Raw genomic sequence first — 20,804 nt, 5'->3', positions numbered from 1 at the left:
CTGTCTGCCTGTCTGTCTCTTTCTTTCTCTCTGTCTCTGCCTCTCTCTCTCTCTCTCTCTCTCTGCCTGTCTCACCGTATCTGTCTTGTCTTACTCTCTTTCTCTGCCTGTCTGTCTGTGTCTCTCTCTCCCTGCCTGTCTGTGTCTCTCTCTCTCTTTCTGTCTGTTTCTGTCTCTTTCTCTGTCTGTCTGCCCCTCTCTTTCTCTTTCCGTGTCTCTCTGTCTCTCTCTCTCTCTGCCTATCTTCTGTCTGACTCTCTCTCTCTGCCAGTCTGTCTCTTTCTCTGTCTGTCTCTCTCTTTCTCTCGGTTTCTCTCTGTCTCTCTCTGTCCATCTCTGTCTTTCTCTGTCTGTCTCTCTCTTTCTTTCTCTCTGTCTCTCTCTCTCTCTCTCTCTCTCTCTCTCTGCCTGCCTCTCTCACTGTGGCTGTCTTCTGTCTTACTCTCCTTCTCTGTCTGTCTGTCTCTCTCTCTCTCTCTCTCTCTCTCTCTCTCTCTCTCTCTCTCCCTCCCTCCCGTTCTATTTCTCTCTCTCTGTCTCTCTCTCTCTCTTCTGTCTGTTTCTCCCTTTCTCTCTCTGTCTGTCTCTGTCTTTCTCTGTCTGTCTCTTTCTCTGTCTCTCTCTCTCTCTCTCTCTCTCCCCGCCTGTCTCACTGTGTCCGTCTTCTGTCTTATTCTCTTTCTCTGCCTGTCTGTCTGTCTGTCTCTCTCTCTCCCTTCCTGTCTGTTTCTCTCTCTCTCTCTTTCTGTCTGTTTCTCTCCGTCTCTCTCTGTTTTTCTCTGTCTGTCTCTTTCTCTATCTGCCTCTCTCTTTCTTTTTCTGTGTCTCTCTGTGCCTATCTTCTGTCTGTCTCTCCTTCTCGGCCTGTCTGTCTGTCCCTCTCCCTCCCTTTCTGTTTCTCTCTCTCTCTCTCTCTCTCTCGCTCTCTCTCTGTGTGTCTCTCTCTCTTTCTGTCTGTTTCTCTCTGTCCATCTCTGTCTTTCTCTGTCTGTCTCTCTCTTTCTTTCTCTCTGTCTCTCTCTCTCTCGGCCTGTCTCTCTCACTGTGTCTCTCTTCTGTCTTACTCTCCTTCTCTGCCTGTCCATCTGTCTGTCTCTCTCTGGCTCTTCTCTGCCTGTCCATCTGTCTCTCTCTCTCCCTCCCTTTCTGATTCTCTCTCCCTCTCCCTCTCTGTGTCTCTCTCTTTCTGTCTGTTTATCTCTTTCTCTGTCTGTCCGTCACTGTCTTTCTCTGTATGTCTCTTTCTCTGTCTGTCTGTCTCTCTTTTTTCTCTGTCCTTCTGTCTCTCTCCGTGTGCCTATCTTCTGTCTTACTCTCTTTCTCTGCGTCTCTCTCTCTCTCTCTCTCTCTCTCTCTGTCTGTCTGTCTGTCTGTCTCTCTCCCTCCCTGTCTGTCTGTTTCTCTCTCTCTTTCTGTCTGTTTCTCTCTATCTCTCCCCATCCATCTCTGTCTTTCTATGTCTGTCTCGTTCTCTGTCAGTCTGTCAGACGCCCCGTGCCGGGGAGGGCCCTGCCCCTTCCATGAAAGTGAGAAGCGCGGGCTTAGGTGCTTCGAGGGGCCGAGAGGAATGTGGACAGACGGGCCTTGCTGGGCTTCCCCACTCGGTGTATGATTTCGGGAGGTCGAGGCCGGGTCCCCACTTGGATGCGAGGGGCGTTTTCAGACGTTTCTCTCTGTCACGTGTGGCGTCTGTACTTCTCCTAGTTCCCTGATAAGCTCCTCGACTTAAAAAGAAACAGTTAAGGCCGGGCGTGGTGGCTCACGTCTGTCATCCCAGCACTTTGGGAGGCCGAGGCGGGTGGATCATCTGAGGTTGGGAGTTCGAGACCAGCCTTGCCAACACGGCGAAACCCCGTCTCTACTAAAAATACAAAACTGAGTCTGGAGCGGTGGGTGGGGCGGGTGCCTGTGATGCCAGCTACTCGGGAGGCTGAGGCGGGAGAATCGCTGGAACCTGGGAGGCGGAGGCTGCAGTGAGCCGAGATCGCGCCATTGCACTACAGCCCAGGCTGCAGAGTGAGTGAGACTCTGTCTCTAAATAAATAAATAAATAAATAAATAAATAAATAAATAAATAATAAATAAATAAATACATAAATTCTCTTCCGTGCTGACTGACACTTGCGGGCATCGGTTGTCTTCGGGCATCACCTAGCGGCCACTGTTATGGGAAGTCGACGTGACGCGGAGGGAGGTCTCGCCGACTTCACCGAGCCTGGGGCAACTGGTTTCTCTCTCTCCCTTCCGGAGGCCCCTCCCTCTCTCCCTCGTTGCCTAGGGAACATCCGCCCTGGCGGGGGCCCTATTGTTCTTTGATCGGCGCTTTAGTTTTCTTTGTGTTTTGGTTTCTTTCGTGCGCATAGACTCTTCGACTTGGGCTTTAGTTTAATTTTCGAGTCGCCCCCACGGCTCCCCCACTACCCACGTCCCGTTACGTTCATTTAGTGAGTCAGTTAGGTGGGTTGCCCCCCAAACCCCTGCCCCCCCGCCTCCCAACACCCTGCTTGGAAACTTTCCGGATCCACCCCGGTGTGCCTCGGTCTTCTCTCCCCTTCCCCCACCCCTTGCCGGCGATCTCATGCTTGCCAGGCTGACATTTGCATCGGTGGGCGTCAGGCCTCACTCAGTGGCCACCGTTTTTGAAGATGGGGGCGGCACGGTCCCACTTCCCCAGAGGCAGCTTGGGCCGCCGATGGCGGAGCCCCTGACCCGCGTGGGCAAGCGGGCGGGTCTGCAGTTGTGGGGTTTCTCCCCCCGCTCCCCTCCTCAGGCCTCCCTCCCTGGGAAAGCTTCACCCTGGCTGGGTCTCAATCACCTTTTATCATGATGTTTTAGTTTCCCCTCCCTCCCTCCCTCCCTCCCTCCGGCCAGCAGAGTTTCACAATGGGAACGGCGTCACAGCTCTAGTCTGGGCCTTCTCAGTATTTGCCCGAAATAGAAACGCTTTCTGAAAACTAATACTTTGCTCACTTAAGATTTCCAGGGACGGTGGGGGGAGGGGGGACGGATAGCATGAGGAGATACACCTAATGCTAAATGACGAGTTAATGGGTGCAGCACACCAACATGGCACATGGATACATATGTAACACACCCGCACATTGTGCACGTGTACCCTAAAACTTAAAGTACGAAAAAAAGAAAAAAAGATTTCCAGGGACGGTGCCTTGGCCCGTGTTTGTTGGCTTGTTTTGTTTTGTTCGTGTTTTTCCTTTTTCGTATGTCTTTCTTTTCAGGTGAAGTAGCGATCCCCAGTTTTCAGGAAGACGTCTATTTTCCCCAAGACGTGTCAGCTGCTGTTTTCTCCTGTTGTTAACTAACGCTTTTCTGCATCTCTCCACGTGCAGTGAGAGCCGGTTGATGTTGACTATACTTCATAACATCTTATTTTCTAGAAATCCGTAAGCGAATGCTGCTGCTGCTCTTGTTGCTGTTGCTGTTGTTGTAGTTGTCGTCGTCGTCGTTGTCGTCGTCGTCGTCGTCGTCGTCGTTGTTGTTGTTCTTGTTGTTGTTTTCAAAGTATACCCCCGGCCACAGTTTATGGGATCAAAAGCATTATAAAATATGTGTAATTATTTCTGGAGCACGCCTTTCTTCCCCTTCTCTCTGTGTCTCTGTCTGTCTCTGTCTCTCTCTTTCTCTTTCTCTGTCTTCTCTCTCTCTCTGCCTGTCTGTTTCTCTCTGTCTCTGTCTCTCTCTCTTTCCGTTTCTCTCCGTCCGTCTCTGTCTTTCTCTGTCTGTCTGTCTCTCTCTTTCTTTCTCTCTGTCTCTCTCTCTGACTGTCTCTCTCACTGTGTCTGTCTTCCGTCTTACTCCCTCTCTCTGCCTGTTTGTCTGTCGGTCTGCCTCTCTCTCTCTCTCTCTCTCTCTCTCTGTCTGTCTGTTTCTCTCTGTCTCTGTCTCTCTCTCTTTCTGTTTCTCTCTGTCCGTCTCTGCCTTTCTCTGTCTGTCCGTCTCTCTCTATCTTTCTCTCTGTCTCTCTCTCTGCCGGTCTCTCTCACTGTGTCTGTCTTCTGTCTTACTCTCTTTCTCTGCCTGCCTCTCTCTCTCTCTCTGTCTCTCTTTCTGTCTGTTTCTCTCTGTCTCTCTCTGTCCGTCTCTGTCTTTCTCTGTCTGTCTCTTTGTCTGTCTGTCCGTCTTTCTCTTTTTTCTCTCTGTCTCTGTCTCTCTCTCTCACTGTGTCTGTCTTCTGTCTTATTCGCTTTCTCTGCCTGTCTGTCTCCCTCTCTCTCTCCCTCTCTGTCTATTTGTCTCTCTCTCTCTGCCCATCTGTTTCTCTCTCTGTCTCTGCCTGTCTCTCTCTCTTTCTGTGTCTGTCTTGTGTCTTACTGTCTTTCTCTGCCTGTCTGTCTGTCTCTCTCTGCCTCCCTGTCTGTCTGTTTCTCTCTCTCTCTCTCTCTCTGTCTGTGTCTCTCTCTTTCTGTCTGTTTCTCTCTGTCTGTCTGTCTGTCTTTCTCTCTCTCTGTCTCTTTTTCTCTGTCTGTCTCTTTCTTTCTCTCTGTCTGTCTGTCTCTGTCTCTCTCCCTCTCTCTCTCTCTCCCTCTGTGTGTGTCTGCCTTCCATCTTACTCTCTTTCTCTGCCTGTCAGTCATCCTGTCTGTCTGTCTCTCACTCTGTCTGTCTCTCTCCCTCTCTCTCTCTCTCTCCCTCTGTGTGTGTCTGCCTTCCATCTTACTCTCTTTCTCTGCCTGTCAGTCATCCTGTCTGTCTGTCTCTCACTCTGTCTGTCTCTCTCCCTCTCTCTCTCTCTCTCCCTCTGTGTGTGTCTGCCTTCCATCTTACTCTCTTTCTCTGCCTGTCTGTCTGTCTCTCACTCTGTCTGTCTCTCTCCCTTCCTGTCTCCCTGTTTCTTTCTGTTTCTTTCGGTCTCTGTCCATCTCTGTCTTTCTCTATCTCTCTCTCTGTCTTTCTCTCTTTGTGTATCTTTGTCTCTCTCTGTCTGTCTCTCTCTATCTCTATCTCTGTCTCTGTCTCTCTGTCTCTCTCTCTCTCTCTCTCTCTCTCTCTCTCTCTCTCTCTTGCTCGCTCGCTCGCTCGCTCTCTGGCTCTCGCTATCTCCCGCCCTCTCTTTCTTTGCAAAATAAGCTCAAGTACATCTAATCTCATCCATTACCAAGGCCTGAATTCTTAGCATCAGACATCCCAGATTTGATCTCCCTACAGAATGCTGTACAGAACTGGCGAGTTGATTTCTGGACTTGGATACCTCATAGATACTACATATGAATAAAGATCCAACCCTAAAATCTGGAGTTGCTTCTCCCTCGACAGTCTCGAAAGATCATGCCTCTGTTCACCTAGGATGCTGGGAGGGTTTTCTCAATGTGCATCTGCCCGTGTCCTAAGTGACCTGTGACCGAGCCCCGTCCGTTCTGTCTCAAATATGTATCTGCAGACACTTCTCTCCATTTCCACAACTACCCACGGCCCCCTGTGGAACCACTGGCTCTTTGAAAAAAAAAATCCCAGAAGTGGTTTTGGATTTTTGGCTGGAGGCCTAAGCCTGCTGAGAACTTTCCTGCCCAGGATTCTGTGTGAACAAAAGTGCCTCTGCTGGGAGCTGGGATCCTCGGGACGGTGCTTGCTAGCGCTGGATGAGTCTCTGGAAGGACGCACGGGACTCCGCAAAGCTGACCTGTCCCACCGAGGTCAAATGGATACCTCTGCATTGGCCCGAGGCCTCCAACGTACATCACGGTCACCGACCGTCACCGTCAGCATCCCTGTGAGCCTGCCCAAGGCCCCGACTCTGGGGAGACTCCTGGGAGCCCGGCCTTGGTCGGCTAAAGTCCAGAGGCACGGTGACTTCCACCCACAAGGTCCCCACTGAACTGCGAAGATGTGGAGCGTAGGTCAGAGAGGGGACCGGGGTGGGGGGTGGGGGAGACGTCCTGACAGGCGAGGAGTTCCCTAGGCTCTGGCCACCCCACCCACGTCCCACGTCCCGGGCACCCGCGGGACACCGTCGCTTTATCCCCTCCTCTGTCCACAGCCACCCCCACCACACCCCGCAACCCACGCACACACGCTGGAGGTTACAAAACCACACGGCGTGAATAGGGCCTGGCGGAGCGAGAGCCCATTTCACGAGGCGGGGCGGGGCGGGGCGGGGCGGGGCGGGGGGTGGGGTGCGGGTTGTGGGGTCTGTAGAGAGCCCGATTCTCCCTCTTGGGTGGCTACAGGCTAGAAATGAATATTGCTTCTTGGGCGGAGGGGCTTCCTTAGGCCATCACCGTTTGCGGGACTATCTCTCAAACCCTCCCTTGAGGCCACAAAATAGATTCCGCCCCACCCCTCGACGTTCCCCGCCCCGGTGCTGGATGTATCCTGTCAAGAGACCTGAGCCCGACACGTTGAGCTAAACACCTTCATTGGCTTTGCGTGTTTGTTTCTTTCTGCGATGGAGTCTTGCTCTGTCGCCCAGGCTGGAGTGCAGTGGCGTGACCTCGGCTCACTGCACCCTCTGCCTCCTGGGTTCAAGTGATTCTCCTGCCTCAGCGCCACCAGGCCCGGCTCATTTTTTTATTTTTAGTAGGCACGGGGTTTCACCCTGTCTCATTGGTTTTTACTGGAGATTCTAGATTCGAGCCACAGCTAATGCCGTGCCACAGAAAGACTTCTTTTTTCTTTTTTTTTTTTTTTGAAAGCGCAACGTATCTGCTGTATTTGAGTGGCTTCGTATATCATTGTAGTTGTGTTATAGATGAAGAAAAGGTATTAAACCCCGTGCTGATGATAGTGAAAGCGAAAACGAAGGAAAGGCTACCTATTTTGTAGTTAAAATATAGTGGCTCAGAATTCAGAGCTACCTAAATACGTCAGCATTTACACTCTTCCTAGGAAAAGCTTGCCGATCTGAATATTCCTCCTTTAAAGACGATTTTTGATAGGGTGAAGTTTTTTAAGAATGCGACTCCTGCAAAATAGCTGAACAGACAATACGCATTGACAGAAAACAACACGAGGATCCCCCGGACTTGGGAAAAAAATCAAAAACAACACAAGTCTCATGAAGAACTGAGTTCTTAAAATATGACGGAGAACATAGCTATCGGAAGAGAAGGCGGTATCGGCAAGTTGATTGTTACGTTGGTCAGCAATAGCTAGCACTATGTTTTTGGCCACCTTTCAGGCCATGTAACTACTACAGCAAAATGAGACAGAATCCGTTAAACAACATATTCACAAATCAAAAAATGTTTTAGTAATAGAATGCTTCAGATTTAGAAGCAAATCAAATGATACAACTCCACTGCTGTAATACTTAACCCCAAAGATAACCGTATCTGACAAAAAAAAACTACCACAGAGTTATGACTTCAGAATTATAGTTTCTCCTGGTATTTATTTATGTTTTTTTTTTTTTTTTTTTTTTTTTTTTTAATTTTTTTTTTTTTCCTTCAGACGGCCTCTCGCTCTGTCGCCCAGGCTGGAGTGCAATGGGGTGATCTCGGCTCACTGCCGCCTCCACCTCCCGGGTTCAAGCGATTCTCCTGCCTCAGCCTCCCGCGTAGCTGGGACTACAGGCGCCCTCCACCACGGCCACCTAAGTTTTATACTCTTAATACGGACAGGGTTCCACCACGTTGGCCAGGATGGTCTCGATCTCTTGACCTTGTGACCCGCCCGCCTCGGCCTCCGAAAGTGCCGGGATGGCGGCAGGCGTGAGCCACCACGTCCGGCCTTCTCTTGATGTGTAAACTATTTCTTTTCTTTTCTTTCTTTTTTTTTTTTTTTTTTTTTTGAGACGGAGTCTCGCTCTGTCGCCCGGGCTGGAGTGCAGTGGCGCGATCTCGGCTCACTGCAAGCTCCGCCTCCCGGGTTCACGCCATTCTCCTGCCTCAGCCTCCCGAGTAGCTGGGACTACAGGCGCCCGCCAACACGCCCGGCTAATTTTCTGTATTTTTAGTAGAGACGGGGTTTCACCGTGTTAGCCAGGATGGTCTCGATCTCCTGACCTCGTGATCCGCCCGCCTGGGCCTCCCGAAGTGCTGGGATGACAGGCTTGAGCCACCGCGCCCGGCCACCTGATGTGTAAACTATGAAGTCAGTCCAGAAAAATACAACCAATGTCAACGGCACGTATGGTGTTGAGGCAGAAGTAGGACCAAACGTTTTCGTATCTTATTCGGTTGATAACAATATGACCTAGGCAGTAATTTCCGATGTGTCTACTGATACGCAAGTACAAAACAGTAAAACGGAGATACTGCTAAATAAAAGGGTACACTGACTTCTTAATAGTAACTCCATCAACTGGAACACTGTCAAAAAGCAGCAACCAGTGAATCGTTGCAATATTTTTTTCTATTATCCGATAAGTGGATTATGCTGTTCCTTTCCAATTTCCCAAGCACTTTTTGTCCCCATCACCATTTCGGTGTTCAAAGAAAAAGTAACACATCCAGTCACAAAACTAAAGAAACACACACACAAACGAAAGACAACTACAGTATCTGCAAAAGTTTGGTAGAAGACTGCAACTGTTGAGTATAAGGATCTGGTATTCCATTATCGGGAGTTAATTTAAGAGTTTGTTAAAGACATACATTTCGTAAGAGAGCATTTCAGTTAGACGTTATTGACCAGTATGTACCATCCCTAGGTATCTGTAACCAAATTCATGGCAATAAAGAGCTATCTAACGAGAAAAATCAGCGAGCACCGGCACCGTCGATAAGAGCTTGTCTTTACACTTCATTGCCGCTTACCATGCGTTACAATGTCTAGGATGGACTCTGATAGCATTTCGAAAACAAGCTAATGCTTTGTCCCATTCTACAGTGAAGACAAACTCCCGCCCTAATGCAGTAGAGGCCTAAGCATGATTTGGATCCACTTCGATAGCTCTCTGGAAGAATTTAATTGCCATATCGTGTCCCCGTTGCAAGCGGAAACAGTTCCCTGCGGCACGCCAGGCCTCTGGCTGGCGAATTTTTATCCACGTCTGTCAAGTCTTTTGACAGAACTCAAAGAGCAACATCTTTTTGAGGATGCCAGAGTGTTGCGGAGCAGAGCTCCATGCCTTCGACCCTGTAATTCTCCATCCTTCTAACCTCTGAGAAGATTCTTTCAGCTTGCGTGGACTCTGAAAGCTCAAAATAGGCCCTTCCGATGTGGCACAGTACCCTACCGGCATCGTGGTGGGGAGAAGGTGGATGGCTCCAAATATCGACAGCTTGTGTGCAGTGGTGAGAACACAAAGCTACATAACCTTTCCCCCTTTCACGAAGAAGGCTCATCAAGCCTTCGGCTGCTGCTTTTCGTAGATTAAAAGCCTGAATCTGAGGTGTGATTGCGGATATTTTCCCTTCTGAAATGATGGAAGAGTCCAATTTTGTCATTTCCAGGCTGCCATCGATGTGAGGTCGAGTTACTCCTCCTTCGTTAGTTTTACTTTTTGTTTTTCTGTTTGGGATTTCAGGTGGACACTTCATTTTTAACTTTTTTCCTATTCTCCTTGGTTGTGGAGCTGTCACTAGTCAAGAGTCATGGATTTCTTCGAGGCAGTGCATTTAGGGGAGATGCCACAGTGGGGCTCGATACCTGAGGTGATGCCCTTGTTTGTGGACCAGAACTTTGTGTGTTTGCAAGAATTGGAGTTACCTCTCGGCTATGTCCACTCTGTGAGAAGACAGACTGTGCTCCAGTTCGGCCGATTCTGGCAACAGGCTTTTTTGAAGGGGCTCCGGTGGATGGCACGTCAGTGACAGGAGGTGTCTAATACTAGTGTAGTTTTGTAAATAGGATCCATCCATCTCCCGGACTTGGGGTTTCTAATGGCAAAATCCCAACACTTGGAGTTAATGGACTAACAGCTGCTGGTCGTCCTGATAAACTTCGACCAGCTTTTGGCTTCTTTTGAACCTGCGTAGATAATATGGAAGTTCCTGTTCCCAGTGGGACGGTATCAGGTGAAATGACAGCTGAATCAATGGAAGACACTGGGGAATCTGTATTCAAGGAGTACTTTGAATTGGAAGATTCTCAATTCAATCTGTTTAATTCAATTGTGTCCTGGGGTGTTTCCGTAAGAAGGGTCTCAGGCTGTCTGTGACATAAACTATGACGAGGTACTTGTGTGGTGCAACGGTTGGGCAGACCGTTGCTAAAGTTCTGTAAAGATGTGAATTTAAACGTTTGGTCAGGATCCGGCTTTTCACCTATTTCACAGAATGATTCAAAGGGATACCAGAAGAAAGGCTTGAAACGAAGGCCCTTTGGGTAACACTCCGATGCTTTGGCAAGCGGATCTGTCTTGCGATATACGTGTCCCAACGATGAGAGAGTAAAGCAAGCCGAATCACCAAACTCAATAACATATGAGTAACGATATCATCATGGCTTTTCTGTTTATTAAACACCCCACCGGATAAGATTCGTTCGCCTTCTGCAAGCTTGCTGAGATCAAGACGACATTTTGCAAGCAGGTATTTGCATTGAGGTGTAGCACAACTGTGTCCTTTCAAGAGTCTATATGCTTTGTAGGCCTTTCCTGAGCGGTAAGAACAGGTCTCCAGTAAAAACGAGGCTTCCTCTGAGTGTACTTCTGCATAAAGGCGTTCTGCGAGGAAAACCGCATCTCGGTAAGCATAGCGGTTTAGTGCTTGCCATATAGCTGCCCGGACGGGTTCCTGCAGCACCGTCATCCTCCGGGCTCAGGCCCACTTCCTTTCTGCAGTGCCTGAGGCACACCCCCCCGCCCCCTCCCCCCGTAGCGGCTCCTGGGCCTGCCGGCCCCGGCTCATTTAAAGTCACCAGCGACAGTTACCAGGGGATGGGGGAGGCCGAGCAAGAAATGACTTCTTTATCCTGCGGACTCCGGAGAGCCCGGCCCCTTGTGACCCATTGTAAACCGAGAGTCACCTCACGTTTGGAAACACGGGGTTTCCATGTTTCCGCTCCCAAGTTCGGTGGAGGGATGTGGCATGTAGGACGAAGGACTCTCTTCCTTCTGATTCGGTCTGCACAGTGGGGCCTAGGGCTGGGGCTCTCTCTGTGCGGACGGCGGACTCCCTCTACCTTGGGTTCCATCGGGCCCCACCCTGGAACACGGGCCTTGGCAGATTCTGGCCCTTCCTGGCCCTCAAGTCGCTGTCAGAAACCCCATCTCCGGCTCGGATGCCCCGAATGGCTGTGGCTCGCACCGCTCTGGAAACATTGGAAATCTCTCCTCTACGCGTGGCCACCTAAAACCACAGGAGCTCGGGACACACGTGCTTTCGGAAGAGAATGCTGAGAGTCTCTTGCCGACTCTCTCTTGACTTGAGTCCTTCATGGGTGTGTGGTTAAGACGTAGTGAGACAAGACGTATTAACTCGGGCCGGGTGCTGGTGGCTCACGCCTGCAACCCCAGCACTTTGGGAGGCCGAGGCCGTAGGATCCCTTGAGGAATCGCCTAACCCTGGGCAGGTTGAGGCTGCAGCCAGTGAGCCATAATGAATGGTGTCACTGCACTCCAGTCTGGGCGAAAGACAGTGAGGCCCTGTCACAGGCAGGCAGGCAGGCAGGCAGGCAGGCAGGCAGGCAGGCAGGCAGACAACAGCTGTATTATGTTCTTCTCAGGGTAGGAAGCAAAAATAACAGAACACAGCACTTAATTTTTTGGGGGGCGGGGGAAGGAGTTTCACTCTTGGTGCCCACGCCGGAGTGCAATGGCACCATCTCGGCTCGCCGCAACCTCCACCTCCCGTGTTCAAGTGACTCTCCTGCCTCAGCCTCCTGAGTAGCTGGGATTACAGGCATGGGCCACCACACCCGGCTGATTTTGTATTGTTAGTAGAGACGGCATTTCTCCATGTGGGTCAGGCTGGTCTCGAACTGACGACCCCAGTTGATCTGCCCGCCTCGGCCTCCCAAATTGCTGGGATGACAGGCGTGAGCCATCGCGCCCGGCCGGCTACATTTTTTTTTTTTTTTTTTTAGTTTTCAATTTTAATCCATGTATTTACTGACATTTATTTATTTATTTATTTATTTATTTATTTGTTTGTTTGTTTGTTTCTTTTCGAGACAGACTCTCGCTCTGTTGCCCAGGCTGGAGTGCAGCGGCGCGATCTCGGCTCACTGCAAGCTCTGCCTCCCGGGTTCACGACCTTCTGCCCCAGCCTCCCAAGTAGCTGGGACTACAGGCGCCCGCCACCGCGCCTGACTAACTTTTTGTATTTTGAGTAGAGACGGGGTTTCACTGCGGTAGCCACGATGGTCTCGATCTCCTGACCCCGTGATCCGTCCGTCTGGGCCTCCTAAAGTGCTGGGATGACAGGCGTGAGCCACCGCCCCCGGCCTATTTATCTATTTATTAACTTGGAGTCCAAGTTATGAAACCAGTTAGTTTTTGTGTTTTTTTTTAGGGACGAGGTTTCGCCACGTTGCCAAAGGCTTGGATCGAGGGATCCACCTGCCCTTGGCCTCCCAAAACTGCGGGGATGACAGGCGTGGACCTACCGCGCCCGGCTTCCCCACCTCCCCCCCGCCCCCACCCGCTTGTCTTCCCGCCGACAGTTTCACGGCAGAGTGCTTGGCTGGTGTGCTTAAATTCATTCTAAATAGAAATTTAGGACGTCACCTTCTGGCCTCACGGACTCTGAGCTGAGGAGTCCCCTGGTCTGTCTACCACAGGACCGTACACGTCAGGAGGACAAAAATCGTTTAAAATAAGTAATTTTGTGTTACAGACATACACGGATATACCAAAAACGCAGAAACCAGTCTTTTAGAAATGGCCTCAGTCCCGGTGTCTGTGCCAGTGATTCTTTTCGATTTGGACCTTGAGGGAGAGAATTCCCAGTCGGTCTCTGGTCTCTGGACGGAAGTTCCAGATGATCCGATGGGTGGGGGCTCAGGCTGCCTCCCCCCAGAGTCCCTGGTCGAGTAGTTGTGGGGATCGCCTGGGAGGGCGCGGTGACCCACTGTGCTGTGGGGGCCTCCATCCTTCCCCCTCCCCCATCCCCCTCCAGGCGATCCCAATTCATTCCGGGCTGACACTCTCATTGGTAGACGTCGGGCATCACCTAGCGGCCACTGTTACTCTGAAAAGGGAGGCCTCACAGAGGAAGGAATCTCAGGCCGCCTGCGCACAGCCTGGGGCAACTGTGTCTTCTCCACCGCCCCCACCCTCATCTCCAACTTCCTCCCTCCCTTGTTGCCAAGGGAAGCGCCACTTCGACGACTGGGTCTGATGGACGTTTGGTCAGGCCAAAACAAACAAACAAAGAAAATAACATAAAACTAAATAAATAAAATAAGTCAACACCATACAGTACGGTACGGTACGGTACGGTACGGTACGGTACGGTACGGTACGGTACGATACGATACGATACAATACAATACAATACAATACAATACAATACAATACGATACAATACAATAGGCCGGGCACGGCGGCTCATGCCTGTAATCCCATCACTTTGGGAGACAGAGCTGGGCGCGTCACCTGAGGTCGGGAGTTGGAGACAAGCCTGAAAAACATGGAGAAATCCCGTCTCAATTGAAAATACAAAATTAGCCCGGCGTGGTGCCACATGCCTGTAATCCCAGCTGCTAGGAAGGCCGAGGCAGGAGAATTGCTTGAACCCGGGAGGCGGAGGTTGCGGTGAGCCGAGATCGCGCCATTGCACTCCGGTCTGAGCAACAACAGCGAAACTACGTCTCCGAAAAATAAAATAAAATAAATAAACCTATAAATAAAAATCCATCAAGAAAATAAAAATAAAATAAAATAGAATAAAATAAATAAATAGGCCCTGTGCCGTGGCTCAAGCCTGTCATCCCAGCACTTCGGGAGGCCGAGGCCGGTGGATCACGAGGCGGTCAGACCAGCAGGGCCAGTATGGTGAAACCCGGTCTCTACTCAAAATACACAAAATTAGCCGGGCGCGGTGCTGTACGTCTGTAATCCCGGCTACTCGGGAGGCCGAGCTGAGGCAGGAGAATCGCTTGAACCTGGAAGGCGGAGGTTGCAGTGAGCCGAGATCGCGCCACTGCACCCCAGCCTGGCCGACAGAGCGAGACTCCGTCTCAAAACAATAAAAAGAAAAATGAAATGAAACAAAATAATTAAAAAGTGAGTTTCCGGGAGAAGAGGAAAAAAAGAAAACGAGCCCACAGTGACATACACATACGCCTCTCGCCTTTCGAGGCATCAAACACGTTACGAATGATGCGTGATTTTTTTGGTAACTGAATCTTTTTTTATTATCATGAGTTATATTTCTGAGACGGAGTCTCGGAGGACCGCCCTCCCTCCGTCCCACTCCCTGGTTGCCCAGACAATCTCAGAGACAGACCCTGGCTGGGCCAGATGGTTCTTCTCTTTGATCCTTTGTTTCCTTGTCTTTCTTCGTGTCTTTAACCCGCGTGGACTCTTCTGTTCGGGTTTTACAGACGGCAGCCCCACTTTAGGCCTTGTTAGTGGTGACTTTCCTGATTCTCCCCAGATGTAGTGAAAGCAGGTAGATTTGCCTTGCCTTTTCTTCTTTCTTTCTTTCTTTCTTTCTTTCTTTCTTTCTTTCTTTCTTTCGTTCTTTCTTTCGTTCTTTCTTTCTTCTTTCTTTATTTCTTGTTTCATTTTTTCCTTTAGTTTTTTTTGGAGACGGAGTTTCACTCTCGTTGCCCAGGCTGGAGTGCAATGGCGCCATCTCGGCTCACCGCAACCTCCGCAACCCAGGTTCAAGCGATTCTCCTACCTCAGCCTCCCGAGTAGCTGGGATTACAGGCCTGCACCACCACGCCCGGCTAATTTTGTAGTTTTAGTAGAGACGGGGTTTCTCCATGTTGCGGCTGGACTCAAACTCCTGACCTCAGGTGATCCTAGCACCTCGGCCTCCCAAAGTGTGGGGATTACAGGTGTGAGCCACCGTGCCTGGCCTCTTTCCTTCTCTTTCTTTCTTTCTTTCTTTCTTTCTTTCTTTCTTTCTTTCTTTCCTTCCTTCCTTCTTTCTTTCTTTCTTTCTTTCTTTCTTTCTTTCTTTCTTTCTTTCTTTCTTTCTTTCTCTTTCTTTCTTTCCTTTCTTTCTTTCTTTCTTTCTTTCTTTCTTTCTTTCTCTCTCTCTCTCTCTTTCTTTCCTTCTTTCTTTCCTTTCTTTCTTTCTTTCTCTCTCTCTCTCTCTTTCTTTCCTTCTTTCTTTCCTTTCTTTCTTTCTTTCTTTCTTTCTTTCTTTCTTTCTTTCTCTCTCTCTCTCTCTCTCTCTTTCTTTCTTCTTTCTTTCTTTCTTTCTTTCTTTCTTTCATCTTCTTTTTCTTTATTTTTTTTGACACAGAGTTTCACCCTTGTTGCCCAGGCTAGAGATCTCGGCTCACCGCAACCTCTGTCTCCCAGGTTCAAGCGACTCTCCTGCCTCCCTAGTAGCTGGGATTACAGGCATGTGCCACCATGCCCGGCTAATTTTGTATTCTTTGTAGAGATGGTGTTTCTTTACGTTGGTCAGGCTGGTCTCAAACTCCCAACCTCAGGTGATCCGCCTGCCTTGGCCTCCCAAAGTGCTGGGATTACCGGCGTGAGCCACCGTGCCTAGCCTCTTTCTTTCTTTCTTTCTTTCTTTCTTTCTTTCTTTCTTTCTTTCTCTTTCTTCTTTCTTTCTTGTTTCATTTTTTTCGTTTTTTTTTTTTTTTTTTGGAGACGGAGTTTCACTCTTGTTGCCCAGGCTAGAGATGTCGGATCACCGCAACCTCTGCCTCGCAGGTTCAAGCGACTCTCCTGCCTCCCTAGTAGCTGGGATTACAGGCGTGTGCCACCATGCCCGGCTAATTTTGTATTCTTTGTAGAGACGGTGTTTCTTCACGTTGGTCAGGCTGGTCTCAGACTCCCAACCTCCGGTGATCCGCCTGCCTTGGCCTCCCAAAGTGCTGGGATTACCGGCGTGAGCCACCGTGCCTAGCCTCTTTCTTTCTTTCTTTTCTTTCTTTCTTTCTTTCTTTCTTTCTTTCTTTCTTTCTCTCTTTCTCTCTTTCTCTCTTTCTCTCTTTCTCTTTCTTTCTTTCTTTCTTTCTTTCACTCTTTCTCTCTGTTTCTTTTTTCTTTCTCTCTTTCTTTCTTCCTTTCTTTTTCTTTCTTCTGTTTCGTCTTTTTGAGACAGTTTCACTCTTGTTTCACCGGCTGGAGTGCAATGGCGTGATCTTGTCTCACCGCACCATCCGCCTCCCGGGTTCCGGCGATTTTCCTGCCTCAGCCTCCTGAGTAGCTGGGGTTACAGGGATGCACCCCCACGCCTGGCTGAAGTTTTGTATTTTTAGCAGAGACGGGGTTTCACCGTGTCGGTCAGGCTGGTCTCCAACTCCCGACCTCAGGTGATGCGCCCACCTCGGCCTCTCAAAATGCTGGGATGACGGGCGTGAGCCACCGCGCCGGCCTATTGACTTCTCGTAGGGTAGGTCTTTTTTTCCATTTCTATGTATGTACGTACGTTTACAGATGTAGACGTTTTTATACTTTTATATATAAACGTGAGTGCTTGTGTTGATGGGTCTATGTATATACAGATGCTTACGTGGATGTGTAAGTCAACATATTTGTATACGATAAATACACATACCTGTTCTATACAGATACGGGTGCTTCTACGTAAATAAGTAAATATCGATATATAAGCAGTTACATAGAAACACATACATTTGTTTCTGTATAAAGAATGTTATATATGCACGTTTATAAATAGATAAACGTGTTTGTGACTGTTTGTCTCCGTGTTCTTTCCTGCTCTCTTTCTCTCCTTTATGCTTTTCTTCCTTCCTTTCTTCCTTTCTCTCCTTCCTTACGTTTTTCTTCCTTCTTCCTTCCTTTCCCTCTTTCTGTTCTTTTTTCTTTCGTGCTTTATGTGTGTTTCCTTCCCTGTCTTTGCTTCTTTTGTCCTTCCTCTCTGTTTGTGTTTCCCTTCTTGCCTTCGTGTCTTTCCTCGTTCTTTCTCTCTTTTTTCATGTTTCTTTCCTTTCTATCTCTCTTTGTAAAATGGAATGTTTAAGAAGTTTTGTTTCTTCGTCTCCGTTTTTTAAATGGTCTCTGTGTTCTCCATTTTCTTCCTCCCTCCCCGCTCCCTTCCCTCCCTCCTTTCCTTTCACCGTCTGTCTCTTTTCTGCGTTCCCTCCCTGCCTCCCTCCCTCCCTCTTTCTCTTCCTCTGTCTGCCTTTGTGTGGGCTCTCGAAGAGCCTACGCATTCTGCGTCTCCCTGTGTCCTCAACGACCCGCGACCGAGTCCTCGTTTGTCCTGTCTCTCTCCCTCCCTCCCTCCCTCCCTCCCTCCGAGATGCATCTCCAAACACCCAGACGCCGTGAGTTGTCTTCTGACTCTGTCGCGGTCGATGCGGAGACGCGCTTTGGGGACGGTTTCTGTGGAGATGGGGGAGAGGGGCTGCGTTTTCGGCCCCGGGAAGAGCTTCTCGACTCACGGTTTCGGTTTTGCGGTCCACGGGCCGCCCTGCCGACCGGATCGCTCTCGCTGACGTTGGCGACGGTTGTCGGGCTCCATCTGGCGGCCGCTTTTATACCGTCCTCTGGGCTTCCGGAGCTGCGGTGGCAGCTGCCGAAGGAGGGGACCGTCCCTGCTGTGAGCGAGGCAGAGCTCCGGAAAGCCCGCGGTCGTCAGCCGGGCTGGCCCGGTGGCGCCAGAGCGGTGGCGCGTCGCCTGTGACTCAGAGCTCGGGCGTGCAGGTTTATGTGGGGGAGAGGCTGTCGCTGCGCTTCTGAGCCCGAGCCGGGTGTGGGGACTGCCCGGGCCGGTCGACCAGCACGCCGCGGCTCCCGAGGCCCGAGCCGCGACCCGCGGGGACCGGCCGCGCGTGGCCCGGGAGCCTGGGGACGCCATTTGCCGGGCCCGCGCGCGTCCTGGCCGTCTGAGGCGGCGGTCGAATTTGTTTCCGCGTCCCCGTGGGGGAGCCGGGGACCGTCCTGCCCCCGTCCCTCGGGTGCCGGGGAGCGGTCCCTCTGCCAAGTCATCTTTTCTGGCGAGTCCCCGTGAGGAGTCGGGGAGCGCTCCCTGAGCGCGCGTGCGGCCCCGAGAGGTCACGCCCGGCCGGCCTTCGGTCCCCCGCGTGTCCCGGTCGTACGAGGGGCCGGCCGAAAATGCTTCCGGGTCTCGCTCCGGAGATGCGGGCCGGCCCCTGCGTGTGGCACGGGTGGCCGGGAGGGCGTCCCTGGCCCGGGGCTGCTCCCGCGTGTGTCCTGGGGTAGACCAGAGGGTCCGGGGTGCTCCGTGTCTGGCTGCGATGGTGGCGTTTTTGGGGACAGATGTCCGTGTCGTGGGTCCCCTGGGCCGGCGGCGGTGTCGGTGACTCGCCCTCCTGCCCCCGGGGCAGGTATATCTCTCACTGCGAGTCGGCATTTTGGGCCACCGGGTTATTGCTGACACGCTGTCCTCTGGCGACCTGTCGCTGGAGAGGTTGGGCCTCTGGATGCGTGCGGGGCTCTGGCCTACCGGTGACCCGGCTAGCCGGCCCTGCTCCTGCTTGAGCCGCCTGCTGGGGCCCGTGAGCCTGCTGCTCTCTCGTGCATCCGAGCGCCCCGACTCCCGCCCCCCGGTGCCGGCCCGGGTCCGGGTCTCTGACCCCCCGCCTGGGGGCGGCGGGGAAGGCGGCGAGGGCTACCCTGCCCCCGTGCGCTCCCCGCTGCGGGCACCCGGGGCGGCCGTGACAACCCCACCCCGTTGGCTCCGTGCCGCGCGTGTCAGGCGTCCTCGTTTCCGCTGGGTTGTCCGCCGCCCCTCCCCCCCCCAGAGCGGGGAACGGCCGGGCTGATCGGCTCGCTGGCTGGCCGGCTGGCCGCCTCCCGCTCCTTGGGGGGGGGCTCCTCGTGATCGATGTGGTGGCGTCATGCTCTCCCGGGCAGGGTCCGAGCCGCGACGGGCGAGGGGCGGACGTTCGTGGCGAATGGGACCGTTCTTCTCGCTCCGCCCGCGGGGGCCCCTCGTCTCTCCTCCCCGCCTGCGGGTGGTGCGCTGGGGAAGGCGAGGGGCGCGGAACCCGGCCCGACCTCGCTGTCCCGTCCCTGCCTTCCGCCACGCGGCGTGGGTCGGCGGGGTCCTCTGACGCGGCGGGCACCCCTCGCTCTCGCCTCCTGTGGTTGTCGACTCGCGGGCGGCCCCCCTCCGCGGCGGTGGGGTGCCGTCCCGCCGGCCCGTCGTGCTGCCCTCTTGGGGGTCGCGCGAGCGTGGGCTCCGCCTGGGCCTTTGCGGTGCTCCTGGAGCGCTCCGGGTTGTCCCTCAGGTGCCCGAGGCCGAGCGGTGGTGTGTCTTTCCCGCCCCCGGCGCCCCCTCTTCCGGTCGCCGCCGCGGCGTCCGCGCGTGGGTCCTGAGGGAGCTCGTCGGTGTCGGGGGGTCGAGGCGGTGGAGTGAGACGCGCCCCTCCCACGCGGGGAAGGGCGCCGCGTGGTCCGGCGAGCGCACGTGTCCCGTGCTTCCCCCCTGGCGGGTGCGCGCGGGGCCCGTGTGAGCGATCGCGGTGGGCTCTCGGGCCGGTGACGCGTGCGCCGGCCGGCCGCCGAGGGGCTGCCGTCCCGCCTCTGACCGGCCGTGTGTGGGTTGACTTCGGAGGCGCTTCGCCTCGGAAGGAAGGAGGCCGGTGGAGGTGGGAAGGGGGGCGGGGCCTCGGGGGGTTGCGCGCATGCGCACCAGCCGGGTCTCTCCCCCCCCCCGCCCTGACCGCGAACGCTCGAGGTTGCCGCACGCGGCTGTGCGTTTCCTCCTACCGCAGGCCCCTCCCTCCCATCCCCGGGCGTCCCCGAGCGCCTCCGCGGGCCCGACGAGGGGCGACTGGCGGGTGGGGAGAGTGACCCGCCCTCGGTGAGAAAGCCTTCTCTAGCGATCCGAGAGGCGTGCGTTGGGGTACCGGATCCCCCGGCCCGCCGCCTCTCTCTGTGCGTGATGGTAGCGCTTGCCGTAGCGACTCGCTCGCGGCGGACCCTCCTCCGCTTCCCCCCTCGGTGGGGTGAGGGGGGGGGAGAGCGAGGGTTCCGCCGGCCCCCGACCGCGGTGGTGGGGGCCGAGCGTGGCTCGTCGCCTACTGTGGCCCGCGCCTCCCCCTTCCGAGTCGGGGGAGGATCCCGCCGGGCCGGGCCCGGCGTCCTAGCGGTTCGGAGGCTGTGCCGCGAGCGGTGGGGTGTGCGCGGCGTTCCGTCCGGCGCGTGACCCCTCTCCGCTGTCGAGCCGGCTCTCCGCCCGCTCCCGTGCCGAGTCGCGACCGGTGCCGGCGCCCGCGTTTGCGTGGCAAGGGTTCGGGCCGCCTGGCCCCGGGAAAGCGTCCCGCGGTGGGGGCGCGCCGGTCTCCCGGAGCGGGACCGGGTCGGAGGATGGACGAGAATCCCGGGCGATGCGGCCCTGGTGTCGGGTGTGTGGCTGTGGTCGCTTCGCGGGGTGGGGGGCCCGGTGGCCGGGGCCCCGGGTCTCGTGAGGAGGCGGGTCTCGGTGGGTGGGTGCCGAGGGCCGGCCGGCGTCCCAGGCGGTGCGCCGCGGGACCGCCCTCGTGTCTGTGGCGGTGGGATCCCGTGGCGGTGTTTTCCTGGTGGCCCGGCCGCGCCTGAGGTTTCTCCCCCGAGCCGCCCCTCAGCGGGCTCCCGGGGGCTCTCGCCCTCGCGGTCCCTGGCCCCCGCCCCTCCGCGTGCGCGCCCCCTTCCCCGCCCGCCGCCCGCCGAATCCCCTCTCCCCGAGCGGCTCAGCACCGGCTTTACGTCGGTGGCGGCCCCGTCTGGGCCCGAACCCGGCACCGCCTCGTGGGGCGCCGCCGCCGGCCACCGTTTGGCCCGGTGTCCGCGTCCCCCCCGGCGCGCGCGCGCGCCTTCGGGACCGGGTCGGTGGCGCGCCCCGGCTTGGGCCCGG

General features: G+C 53.9%; 1 pseudogene; it reads right to left on the bottom strand.

The window, feature by feature from the left end:
* Positions 1-8,490: 8,490 nt before the first annotated feature.
* On the bottom strand, positions 8,491-12,488 carry LOC134735454 (cell division cycle protein 27 homolog; annotated as a pseudogene).
* Between the last annotated feature and the right edge of the window lie 8,316 nt (positions 12,489-20,804).

This window comes from Symphalangus syndactylus, chromosome 21 (assembly GCF_028878055.3).
Source record: "Symphalangus syndactylus isolate Jambi chromosome 21, NHGRI_mSymSyn1-v2.1_pri, whole genome shotgun sequence".
NCBI classification, from domain to species: Eukaryota; Metazoa; Chordata; class Mammalia; order Primates; family Hylobatidae; genus Symphalangus; species Symphalangus syndactylus.
Note: the sequence above shows the minus strand (reverse complement) of the source record. Positions and strands in the feature narration are given on the sequence as shown.